The following is a 13,208-nucleotide window of genomic DNA, read 5'->3' on the forward strand; positions in this document are numbered from 1 at the left end:
TCTAAGAATTCTTTCCCCGCAGTTCTTTTATTTACCTGTAGGTACTACTATCATTACCTTGTATGCATTTAAAAAAAATTTTTTTTTTAAAGACAAACTTTTTTCTTCAAAGATTTTTGTTTATTTGATAGAGCACAAGTAGATAGAGGCAGGCAGAGAGAAAGGGGGAAGCATGCTCTCTGCTAAGCGGGGCTCGATCCCAGGACCCCGAGACCATGACCCAAGCAAAGGCAGAGGCTTAACCCACTGAGCCACCCAGGCTCCCCTTTGTATGCATTTTAAAGTCCTAGTAATAAAGTTTATTCCCAAGTATGCTAGTGTGATTTTTGTCTTTGAACTATAAGAAAACTATTTTCATTTTGACAAAAAATTGTAAAGGTAATTAATATCTAAAAATGCTTTTGAGTATGTCCTCAGAAAAAGGAAGAACAGCTTATGGAATAGGCATCTCTGTAAAGAATTATTGATGTCAGAGTCTGTCTCTTTAAAGCTGAAGACCCTTAGAGGAAAGTCATGTTAGAAAAGTCATGGATACAAAAAGGAAGGAGACTGGTGACTAGGCTGGAATTTACCATGTAAAGAAGTAATTTATTTCAGATGCTTATGATGTTCATTGTTATTTAAAAAGTTCTGTGGTGAAATAGGCTTTCTCTGTTTGTGATGTAACCTATTCAGGAAATTTCTCTAAAATTATGTTTTCTGATATTTTTATAAGTTATCTCAGTAAAAAGCTGAATTGGTCTTAAGAATGTTGTAATGGTCTTGGAACATACTGCTTGTCATTCATTGGTGTTGAAGAAACCTCTCTTGGCGTATGTCCTAAGAACATAATTATAATAAGTTAATTACATAATCTAAAATTTATTCTGCTTTAATACCTATAAATGATATGATTATTCAGAATGCCCTGAAATGATTCCATAATTAGATTAGCTCTGTTGAAGGTATGTTCATTCTTAAACGTGAACAAGATTAAATAAAAGGGATTTGGGAGTTAGGCTAAACAATACAAATTTGTATGTTTACCTCTCCACCCACCCCATTCTATTAAAAATGTTTTGAGGAAGGCACTTAAATTTTTGAGATTTGATTTTTTTAAACATGAACATTTCTTAAGTTTTTATGGGCGAGAAGGCTTAGGTTATGTTCAATGTAAGGTATTTAAAAATAAGGAAATACTGCAAATTATTTCTTCTGTAGCAATCAGTGGAAATGATCAAACATCTTGAGACAATTTATATTATGATGAAATAAAATTTAAAATTATAAATGACTTATTTACCCAGACTTAATTGGTACTTCTTGAAATTTAAAAAGTAGTTTAAAAAACAATGCTCAGTATGCCGTGACATCTGTCATGTTTCCTAAAAGCAAACACTTGTTTTCTCTGACATAAGAATTCAATTTGGAAAATGTTTGACTTTCTAAACCCTGCTAATTGCATTTGATCTCTAATTATGACTGTAAAAATGTCTTGGTAATACATGTAATTTTTACTTCCAACCTCCATGTTTATCCTTTAAATTTAGAAAAATTAAGCTCTTTGCATACTTAATAGGAAAGTATTAATTGGGTGCCTGGATGGCTGAGTCGGTTAAGCATCTGCAGGTCATGATCCTGGAGTCCCAGGATCGAGTTCCTTTCAGATTCCCTGCTTAGTGGGGAGTCTGCTTCGCCCTCTGACCCTTCCGACTCTCATGCTTGCTCTCTTGCTCTCTCACAAATGAATAAATAAAATCTTTTTTCTTTTTAAAGATTTATTACTTGTTGAGAGAAAGAGAGAAAGAGAAAGAGCAGCGGGGAGAGGGAGAAGCAGGCTCCCTGCTGAGCAGGGAGTCTGACATGGGGCTCTATCCCAGAGCTTGGGATCATGACCTGAGCGGAAGGCTTAACCAACTGAGCCAACTAGGTGCCCCACGAATAAATAAGATCTTTAAAAAAGAATCAAATTTGTTTTATTCTCATACAAAAATGTGCTCCAAAGGGGTGCCTGGGTGGCTCGGTGGGTTAAGCCTCTGCCTTTGGCTCAGGTCATGATCTCAGGGTCCTGGGATCGAGTTCCGCATCAGGCTCTCGGCTGAGCAAAATAACAAAATTATTGTTCTCAACACGTTCCTGCAGATGAAGAAGTCACACAGGCAACCTCGAGAAACAACTTTTCACAAAATGCAAACACCCACAAACTCTTGCTTGCCAGGCGGCAAGCAAATTGTGCTTATTTACTTATTCGTTTATTTATTCTTTTTACTGAGGACTCATACTCTTTACAGAACACACGCAAAGATCCAGTTCCATCACCATGGCACAGAAATTGGTGAGGATAATGTTATTGTGGGAAAAGAGGTGATAACAACTCTTCTGAATTATTTAATCAATTTGAAACAGGTTTTATTGTTGTTATAAAGAAAGTGAGACATAAGTTCTGTCTGACAAAAAAACCCTATATATTATGTGAAAGAATAATTTGAGGACAAAGATGAGATCTCAAACCTCTGCTGTGTTTTTAGATAAGAATTTCAATGACCCTTCACATCCCCTAACTATGCCTAAGTGAATCATCTTAGATTAATGGTTTTTTTTTTCTTTTAAAGGAAATAGACGTTATAGATGTAGCTAAAATTCCCTTTCACTACTATCCTGTCTCATTTCCCATCTTCCTTCCCAGAGGCGGTCATTACCACGAGTTTAAGATGTATAATTCTGTTCACTTTTTGTACTTTTACATACAAATATATGTTCAAATATATGCTCAGCCGAGAGCCTGCTTCCCCTCTCTTCTCTGCCTGCTGCTCTGCCTACTTGTGATCTCTCTCTGTCAAATAAATAAAAATATTTTTTAAAATTTTGAAAAAAAATATACTCTGTAGAATTTTTAATTTTTTTGGTGTTCAGTTTTTTGTTTTCATCTTTGAGTATTATTATAAGGCTTGTTTTTACATTTGGTGATACATGGATATATATATATACATGCATACATATACACACCTATTATACTTTTTCTAGGTTTTTTGTGCTGTTTTAATCTGCTTATTTTAGTTTATTAGTAGTGTACAATGCCCAAAGATAACAACTATAATAATGAGTATCCTAACATACAAATCAAACTCTCTGGAATGAGAAATATGGACATATAGAGGCTCTAGGCTAAACTGGAATAATTCTTTTTGCCACATTAAAAAATTTTCCTTTTGTATTATTAAGGAATATTTTATCCTCTTGTTGAGTGTGTCTCTCCCCTCCTCCTAATGTTTTATCAGTGTGCTTTTTATTTCTTTCCCTTACTACACTGGCAAGGACCTTAGCACAATGTTGAAAAAGTGTAAGAGGAAGATCCTGGGCCTGATTCTAGTCATGGGAGAAACATACTCAATCTTGCAGCATTAAGTATGATGTTTTTGTGTTGTAGAATACTCCTTATTAAATTGAGGAAAATCCCTTCTCATTTGCTGAAAGTTTTTATTGTGAACATTTGTTAAATCTTGTCAGATGTATTTCTCATGTAAATTGGAAAGTTTTTTTTCCCCTTAGAATGTTAGTATGGTAGGTCACATTGATTTTGTTTTTTAAGATTTTATTTATTTGACACAGAGAGAGAGATCATAAGTAAGCAGAGAGAGAAGGGGAAGCAGGCTCCCCACTTAGCAGAGAGCCTGATGCATGGCAGGTGAGCCTGGTGGTGGGTATTAAAGAGGGCACATACTAAATGGAGCACTGGGTGTGGTGCATAAACAATGAATCTTGGAACACTGAAAAAATAAAGTAAAAAATATATAAAGTTTAAATAAAAATAAAAAGTAAAAAAAATGCATAACAAAATTTACCATTTTAACCATTTTTTAAAGAAGATTTATTTATTTATTTGGCAGACAGAGATCACAAGTAGGCAGAGAGGCAGGCAGAGAGAGAGAAGCACCAGGCTCCCTGCTGAGCAGAGAGCCCGACTTGGGGCCCCATCCCAGGACCCCGAGATCACAACCTGAGCTGAAGGCAGGAACCCCAAACCACTGAGCCACCCAGGTTCCCCCATTTTAACCATTTTTAAATGTACAATTATATATATCTAATTATGTACTACTACATTTTCATGTATCTATTCATTTTTTGATTGATCCTTGGGTTCTATCTTTTGGCCACTGTGAAAATGCCATTACAGAACATTGACATACAAATTCATGTTGGAGTTCCTCTTTTGGTTATAAACCTAGGAGTGGAATTGTTGGACCATATGGTTATTTTATATTTGCTTTTTGAGGAACTGCCAAACTATTTTTCATAGTGGTAACTGACTACCCCAGATTCACTCCCACCAGCAATGTACATGATTCAACAATTTCCCCACATCCTGGCCAGTGCTTTTTTGTTGTTTTAGTATTATAGCTATCCTAGTAGTGGTATCACTTTATAGTTTTGATGTACATTTGCCTAATGACTGATGCAGTTGAACATCTTCATGTGCGTATTGACCATTTTTATACATCTGGAGATGTGTCTGTTCAGCTCCTTTGCCTATTTCAAATTGGATGGTCTTTTGTTATAGGAATTCTTTATAGCTTCTGCATATCAGGTGATTAACAAATATTTCCTCCCATTCTGTACATTGTGTTTTTACTTTTTTGTTGTTGTTGTTTTACTTTCTTGATAATGTCCTTTATGCACAGGTTTAAGTTTTTTTCTTAAAATATAACAAAGATACAACGTCATGTTAGTTTCACATGTGCAACATATTGATTTGACAGTTCTTTTCTTTTTTAAAGATTGATTGATTGATTTGACAGAACATGAGGAGGGTGAACAGCAGAGGGAAGAGGGAGAAGCAGGCCCCCCACTGAGCAGGGAGCCTGATGCAGGGCTCAATCCCAGAACCCTGGGATCATGACCTGAGCTGAAGGCAGACGTTTAACCAAGTGAACCACACAGACACCCCTGATTTGACAATTCTATACATTATTCAGTGCTCACCACAATAAGTGTAGCCACCATCTGTCATGGTATGTTATTACAATATTATTGACTATTCCCTATTTCTTTTTTTTTTTTTTTTTTTATTTTTTTTTTAAAGATTTTATTTATTTATTTGACAGAGAGAGATCACAGTAGGCAGAGAGGCAGGCAGAGAGAGGGGAAGGGAAGCAGGCCCCTGCTGAGCAGAGAGCCCGATGCGGGACTCGATCCCAGGACCCTGAGATCATGACCTGAGCCGAAGGCAGCGGCTTAACCCACTGAGCCACCCAGGCGCCCGACTATTCCCTATTTCTTACTGTTTCAGTTTTGGTAGTTTCTAAGTTTCTAGGAATTTATCCATTTCTTCCAGATTGTTTAATCTGTTAGCATATAATTTCTCATAATATTTTTTTAAAGATTTTATTTATTTATTGGACAGAGAGAGAGATCACAGGTAGGCAGAGAGGCAGGCAGAGAGAGAGGGAGAAGCCAGCTCCCCACAGAGCAGAGAGCCTGCTTCGGGGCTCCATCCCAGGACCCTGAGATCATGACCTGAGCCGAAGGCAGAGGCTTGAGCCACTGAGCCACCCAGGTGCTTCTATTCCTCTTTTTTTTTTTTTTTAATAAGATTTTATTTATTTGTTTGAGAGATGGAGTGCATGAGCACACAAGAAGTGGGGAGGAGCAGAGAGAAAGGAAGAAGCAGGCTCACTGCTGAGCAGGGAGCCTGACACAGAGCTCCTTCCCAGGACCCTGAGATCATGACCTAAGCTGAGCACAGATGCTTAACCAGCTGAGACACAGGCTCATAATATATTCTTAAAATAACAATTTGTATTTCCTTGGTGTTAGTTGTATGCTCTTTCATCCATGATTTTATTAATTTGGGTCTTTCTCTTTTGTTTTTGATGAGTCTGAATAGGGGTTTATCAATCTTACTGATTCTTTCAAAGAACCATTCTAGTTTTATTGATCTCTTCTACTGTTCTTTTGGTTACTATTTCATTGATTTCTGCTCTAATCCTTATTATTTCTTGTCTCCTGCTTGGTTTAGGCTTTATTTGCTGTTCTTTCTCCAGCTCCTTTAGGTGTAAGACTAGCTTGTGTATTTGAGAATTTTCTAGTTTCTTGAGAAAAGCTTGTATTACTATGTACTTCCCTCTTAGACTGCCTTTGCTGCACCCCAAACGTTTTGAACAGTTGTGTTTTCATTTTTGTTTCCATGATATTTAGAATTCTTCTTTAATTTCCTGGTTGGTCCATTCATTCTTTAGTAGGATGCCCTTTAACCTCCAAGTATTTGAATTCTTCCAAATTGCCTTTTGTGATTGAGTTCAAGTTTTAGAGCTTTGTGGTCTGAAAATATGCAAGGAATAATCCCAGTCTTTTGGTACCAGTTGAGACCTCATTTGTGACCCAATATGTGATCTGTTCTGGAGAATGTTCAATGTGCACTCAAGATGAATGTATATTGTAGGGTGCCTGGGTGGCTCAGTCATTAAGCATCTGCCTTCGGCTCAGGTCATAATCCCAGGATCCTGGGATCAAGGCCCACATTGGGCTCCCTGCTCAGCGGGAAGCCTGCTTCTCTTTCTCCCACTACTCTTGCTTGTGCTCCCTCTCTCTGTCTCTGTCTCTCTGTCAAATAAATAAATAAATAAATAAATAATCTTAATAAAAAAATAAAATAGAAATTGAATATCCCTTAAAAAAAAAAAGAAGAAGAATGTATATTCTGTTGCCTTAGGATGGAATGCTCTGTATATATCTGTGAAGTCCATCTGGTCCAATGTGTCATTCAAAGCCCTTGTTTTCTTGCTGATTTTCTGCTTAGATGATCTCTCCATTGCTGTGAGTGGGGTGTTAAAGTTCCCTGCAATTATTGTATTATTATCAATGTGTTTAATTTTGTTATTCATTGGTTTATATAATTGGCTGTTCCCAAATTAGGTGCATAAATATTTATAATTGTTAGATCTCCTTGTTAGATAGACCCTTTAGGTGTGATATAGTGTCCCTCTTCATCCCTTACTACAGTCTTTGGTTTAAAATCTAATTTGTCTGATATAAGGATTGCTACCCCAGCTTTCTTTTGATGTCCATTAGCATGATAAATGGTTCTAGACCCCGCACTTTCAATCTGGAGCTGTCTTTGGGTCTAAAATCAATCTCTTCTTGATAGCATATTGATGGGTCTTTTATTTTTATCCAGTCTGATTCCCTGTGTCATTTGATTGAAGCATTTAGCCCATTTAAATTCAGAGCAACTATTGAAATATATGAATTTAGTGCCTTTGTATTGCCTGTAAAATCACTGTTTCTGTGTATTGTCTCTGTTCCTTTCTGGTCTATGTTACTTTAGGGCTCTCTCTCCACTTAGAGGATCCCCCTTAATATTAATGATTAAGTGATCACAAATTCTTTTAGTTTCTGTTTGTCCTGGGAGCTCTTTATCTCTCCTTCCATTTTGAATAACAGTCTTGCAGGATAAAGTATTCGTGACTGCATGTTTTTCTTATTTAGTGCCCTGAATATATTATGCCAGCCTTTTCTGGCCTGCCAGGTCTCTGTGGATGGGTCTGATATTAGTCTGATGTCCTCTCCTCACTAGGTAAGAAGCCTCTTATTTTGAGCTGCTTCCAAGATTTTCTCTTTTTTCATCTAAAATTTGCAAGGTTCTTTTTTTTTAACCTTTTAAAAATTATTTATTTATTTATTTGATAGAGATCACAATTAGGCAGAGAGACAGGCAGAGAGAGAGGGAAGCAGGCTCCCTGCTGAGCAGAGAGTCCAATGTGAGGCTCGATCCCAGGACCCTGAGATCATGACCTGAGCCAAAGGCAGAGGCTTAGCCCACCAAGTCACTCAGGCACCCCTAAAATGCAAGATTCTTATGCATCCGGGTGCTGATCTGTTTTTATTGATTTTGAGAGGGGTTCTCTGTGTCTCCTGGACTTGAATGCCTATTTCCTTCCCTAGATTAGGGAAGTTCTCATCAGTGATTTGCTAAAATATACCTTCTCTCTCTCTCTCTCTCTCTCTTTCTTCTTCCTCTCTCTTTCTTCTTCCTTTGGGACCCCAATTATTCTACTATTGTTTCAGTTATGGCGTGGCTGATTTCTCAAAGCATCTCCTCATGATTCATTCGTTGTTTTTCTCTTTTCCACAGATTCCTTACTTTCCATCATGTCTTCTATGCCACTGACTATCTCTTCTGCCTCATTTCACCCTAGCCATTAGAGCGTCCATTTTAGATTGCATCTCAGTTAAAGCATTTTAAATTTTGGCCTGATTAGATTTTAGTTATTTTATTTCTTTTTTTTTTTTTTTTAAAGATTTTATTTATTTATTTGAGAGAGAGAGACAGTGAGAGAGAGCATGAGCGAGGAGAAGGTTAGAGAGCGAAGCAGACTCCCCATGGAGCTGGGAGCCTGATGTGGGACTCGATCCCGGGACTCCAGGATCACGCCCTGAGCCGAAGGCAGTCGTCCAACCAACTGCGCCACCCAGGCGTCCCTAGTTATTTTATTTCTACACTATGGAATTCTCTAGCATTTTTTTAACTATTTTTTTTTAATTTTTTTTTTTTTTATTAGAGATCACAGGTAGGCAGAGAGGCAGGCAGAGAGAGAGGAAGGAAAGCAAGCTCCCTGCTGAGCAGAGAGCCTGATGCAGGGCTCAATCCCAGGACCCTGGGATCATGATCTGAGCCGAAAGCAGAGGCTTTAACCTACTGAGCCACCCAGGCGCCCCTTCTCTAGCATTTTTTATGCTTTTTATCAAGCCCATCTAATATCCTTACAATTGTTATTCTAAATTCTAGGTTTGACATTTTACTTATATCCATATTTATTAAATCTGTGGCAGAGAGTATTGCCTCTGATTTTTTCTTTTGTTGCAAATTTCATCTTCTAATTATTTTGTTTAGAGAAGAATAGATAAATGAGAAAACAAAATAAAAAATATCAAACCATGACCCCACAGGAATATACACTAGACAAATCCAAAGAGATCAGAAACAAAAAAAAGGGGGGGGGAGAGAATATAATCTAACAGACACTACATCCCTGAATTATAAAGAAAGAAAAACATATATATACAAAAATAAAATTGAATACAGTGAAAGGAACACAAAAATGAAGACTATAAAATGTAAAAGTGAAAATTTAAAAAAGACTAAAAAAGAGTTGATAAAATAAGCTAGTTGAAAAGGAAAACATAAAATTTTAAACTGAAAGAGTAAGGACTTGAAAAAACCTTGAATTCTTCTTTTCTTTTTTTTTCATTTAAAAACATCACTTCTTTATTTTAAGGAAAAATAAAAGGCCCTCTGACCCTTTCCAAAAAAACCCAATAATAATAATGATAATAAAAAATCCTATTAGAAACCATAAGCAATCACTGAGAGTTTGAGTATTACATCCTTTAAGTATGCTGTTTGAATTTTTTGTTTTTTTAACTTGGTGACTATACACATATTTAAAAAAACCTTAAAAGTGTGGCCAAGAGATTTTGCTTCAAATTAAGTATTTAGAGGACTACTTCAAAATACTTCAAAATACTGTAGTAGGGTTTTGCAGTGATCCTTTGGGGGCATGATGCTCTCACTTTTATATCCTAGCAAAGGTTAAGGGATAAGGTTCAAAAGTGATCATACTTCCAAGGTCAGCATGAGTGGCCAACTCGGATGAGAAAACCAAGGAGAGATCCATGCATTCTTCCACAGACAAGGACAATCCACCCTGAATACAAAAATTCAGACATAGAATGTAGCAGGATTTCACAGTAAATTAGTCTGGGATAGGGGAGAGCACAGATGAGGCAAGGTTTTAGGTTTAACTGGTTTCCCCTAATCAGATTTTTGCATCTTTTTAGTGGGTTTTAGTGCAGTCCTTCAAGCCACAATTTTGAATGCCCTTCAGTGTGCTCCAGATTGTTTGTTCATGTTAAAGGACTGTTTAAGATTTGCATCCCAAGGAATATCATGCTACATAAAAATAATTCAAGGGGCGCCTGGGTGGCTCAGTGGGTTAAGCCACTGCCTTCGGCTCAGGTCAGGATCTCAGGGTCCTGGGATCGAGTCCCGCATCGGGTTCTCTGCTCAGCAGGGAGCCTGCTTCCTCCTCTCTCTCTCTGCCTGCCTCTCTGCCTACTCGTGATCTCTCTCTGTCAAATAAATAAAATCTTAAAAAAAAATCATTCAAGATTTTTGCCCAAAAAAACTTCTTGGATAAAATCTAAAAAATACTATTGCAATTACGTTTCTTGAAGAAAAAAAAATTCTAAGTGCAAACATATTCACTCAACTCTTTTGCTGTTGTAGAAAACTTCAGAGTAGGTAAGTTGTCTAATTCGTTGCTGCATGCACTCGCCAGAGGGTAGGGGAGCACTGCCTTCTCATTCCAGCATCATCTGGGGAAGGAGAAGAACAATTCCACATAGGTGAAGAGGGCATCCCAATGCTTCCAGAGAAAGGCAATGAAAACTACAAGGATGGGACACCTGGGTGGCTCAGTTGATTAAGTGGCTCAGGTCATGATCCCAGCATCCAGGGATCGAGTCCCACATCAGGCTCCTTGCTCAGCAGGGAGCCTGCTTCTCCCTCTGCCTCTGCCTGCCATTCTGTCTGCCTGTGCTTGCTCGCTCTCTCTCTCACAAAAAAAATAAATAAAATCTTAAAAAGAAAAAAAAAAGAAAACCACAAGGAATAAAGTGCTGAATGCCCTGTTGCCAGTCTTCATGAGAGGAACCATGCAGTTGGCTATCGTGGAGACAAAGACCAAAAGGACCACCATGACTGCCAGAAGGATGTTGATGAGTTTGCCTAGAAGGTTCCAGGCAGTGGCATTCACCAGCCCTTCCAGCTGTACCACCACCTGCTGCTGCTGTCGCTGCAGCTCCATCCTGGAGATGCGGGTCTGGAATGGCTCCAGCGCCTCCTGGATATCCCAGGCCCATTCATAGGACCGAAATACAACTTTCTCTTCCATGCTGGCCAATTCCTGCTTCAAGTTTAAGATTTCATTCTGATGGAGTTCCATCATTTAGTTGTTCTTCTAATCATTCACATCTATATCGCTCTCTTGTAAGGCTATTACTGAATAGTCTCTCTGATAATGTTCTTTGAGGGTCTCAAAGGATTCCTCTAGCCTGGTCTGTGTTTCCTGAATCTCCTGGATCTCATGTAGTAGTGCATCTAATCCTAAGCTCTGCATGTCCAGTGTGTCTGTTTTGGACCTGGACGCTCCTACAGCAGTGCCTCCAGTGGTGCTGTTGGCTCCCACTGAGCCTGAAGTGGCACTAGAACAATCTTCCTCACTAACATATTTTGGGCTTGATTGAAGTTTGAAATCACCCCCCCAACCCTTTCCCCCATCATCCACTTGCCCTTCCTCTAAAGACTCCTTCAGGTTAGGGATATTGTCGGCACTACCAAATTTATTCCAAATTAGTGAGGCAATCTCTCTGGGTTTTGAGACTACCGCCCCTGCTGCTGAATGGGTCACCTGGGAGAAGCTAGAAAGTCCACCTTTGACACTGTCCACCACACCTTCACTGAAGCCAGTCACCTTTGGTCCCAACATCCTTTAGACCCTGGTGCATGTCCCTGAAGACATCTTTCGGCTGCCTGGAACTCCCATTCTGCTCCACCTCTTGGAGCTTTCTATGGTAGTTCTCAAGCTTCTTTTGCAGATGGAGGATGGTTCTTCTCAAAGACCTGCTTGATGCAGGCAGCCTGCTGCTTGTCTGCATTGTTGGCAGACAAGTCAAGTACTCAGCAACATTGTCGTCCTGGGCTGTTTGTGCAATCTTGATCTGTTCTGTGAGCTTCAGGATCTTCTGCTGCAGGTGAGCAAGAGCAGCCTTTGTGTGTTGGGGGTCTGGTGTTCCATCCACAGAGTCTGTGCGGAAGCTGCCATGGGTGCTGGAGGCCACTGCTCTGGAAGTCTGGGCGAGGCGGCTTACTTCCATCTGCTGGATCTGCTCTGCAGTTGCCTCATCCCCTGGCAGACATGCAGCAGCAGCAGCAGCAGCAGCACAAGCTATTTCTATCATAGCAGAGCTGGTTGGAGTATCAGTCGTGGATAAAGACCTGGCTCTGCCCAAAGGATAATAGCTGCCATCTCCTGACCAGATTTCCTGTTGATGTGGGGACTTCCCTTTGGGGTCTTTGCCCCACCTATTATGTAAGCTCGTACCCCTCTTCATCTTGGGTGGCACTCAGATCTGCTGCAGGACATGATTCAGAGCTGTGGGGTGGGCGGGAACACCATCAATCTCAGCACATGCATTCTGGTTTTCCAGATCCATTTCAGGTTCTGGATCTACCTGAAATGGTTGCACCTTATGTGGAGACACTGATGACCTCCTGTGCTGGTGCTGGAAGAGATGCTTCAAATCTTGGCCAATCACATTAATGTTCTCCAAAGCATTGTGGGTCATTTCATACAACTTTTGTTCTGATTCTGTTTGCTTTTTGGCCTCTGCATCTTGGGATTTGCCTCCAGGAGCAGAGTCCTCATATAAGTGTTCACTGCCTCCATCAATAGGCTCCATCAATAAATTTAATATGCTTATTTGCAAACTCAAAAACTTTTAAACACACCAAGCCTGTCAAATTAGGTAGACATTGGGGCGCCTGGGTGGCTCAGTGGGTTAAGCCTCTGCCTTCAGCTCTGATCATGATCTCAGGATCCAAAGATGGAGCCCGGCATTGGACTCTCTGCTCAGTGGGGATCCTGCTTCTCCCTCCCTCTCTGTCTGCCTCTCTGCCTACTTGTGCTCTCTCTTGTCAAATAAATAAAATCTTTTAAAAAAATTAGGTAGGCATTTGCTTCAACAGTAACTACAAATGCAGCTGTACGGCAGAGGCTTCGTGCCTATCTATATCACTCTCCCTCAAGCACCTCTAAGGTGTACGGGAATCCTTTTAGGACAAGCCGCGGGGAAGGGAGGAGCACCCGGCATCTCTGCCGGGGCAGTGGCTTGAGCTCAAGTGTTGGTTCCTTCTGCTGTGTCAGCTCCGCCAGGTCCCTCTCCCCCCAACCACCCCCTGCCCGGCCCTCGCTGCTGTGCCACCACAGCCACCAATGCTGCCTGAGCCTCGGCCTTGAATTTTATATATTGTATAATTTTCTCCTAGTGCACGAGTGTTTCAGTTCTGAGAGCTACGTAAACTTGGTATTAGTCTGATGTTCCAGCGGGTCTTCTAGGGGAGGGCCCTGCTGCACTGATTCTCAGATGTCTTGGTCTCGGGGGAACTGCAC

General features: G+C 39.9%; 1 pseudogene; it reads right to left on the reverse strand.

Moving 5' to 3' along the window:
* Positions 1-10,349: 10,349 nt before the first annotated feature.
* On the reverse strand, positions 10,350-12,498 carry LOC122913801 (annotated as a pseudogene).
* Positions 12,499-13,208: the final 710 nt, after the last annotated feature.

Source organism: Neovison vison, chromosome 7 (assembly GCF_020171115.1).
Source record: "Neovison vison isolate M4711 chromosome 7, ASM_NN_V1, whole genome shotgun sequence".
In the NCBI taxonomy this organism is placed as follows: Eukaryota; Metazoa; Chordata; class Mammalia; order Carnivora; family Mustelidae; genus Neogale; species Neogale vison.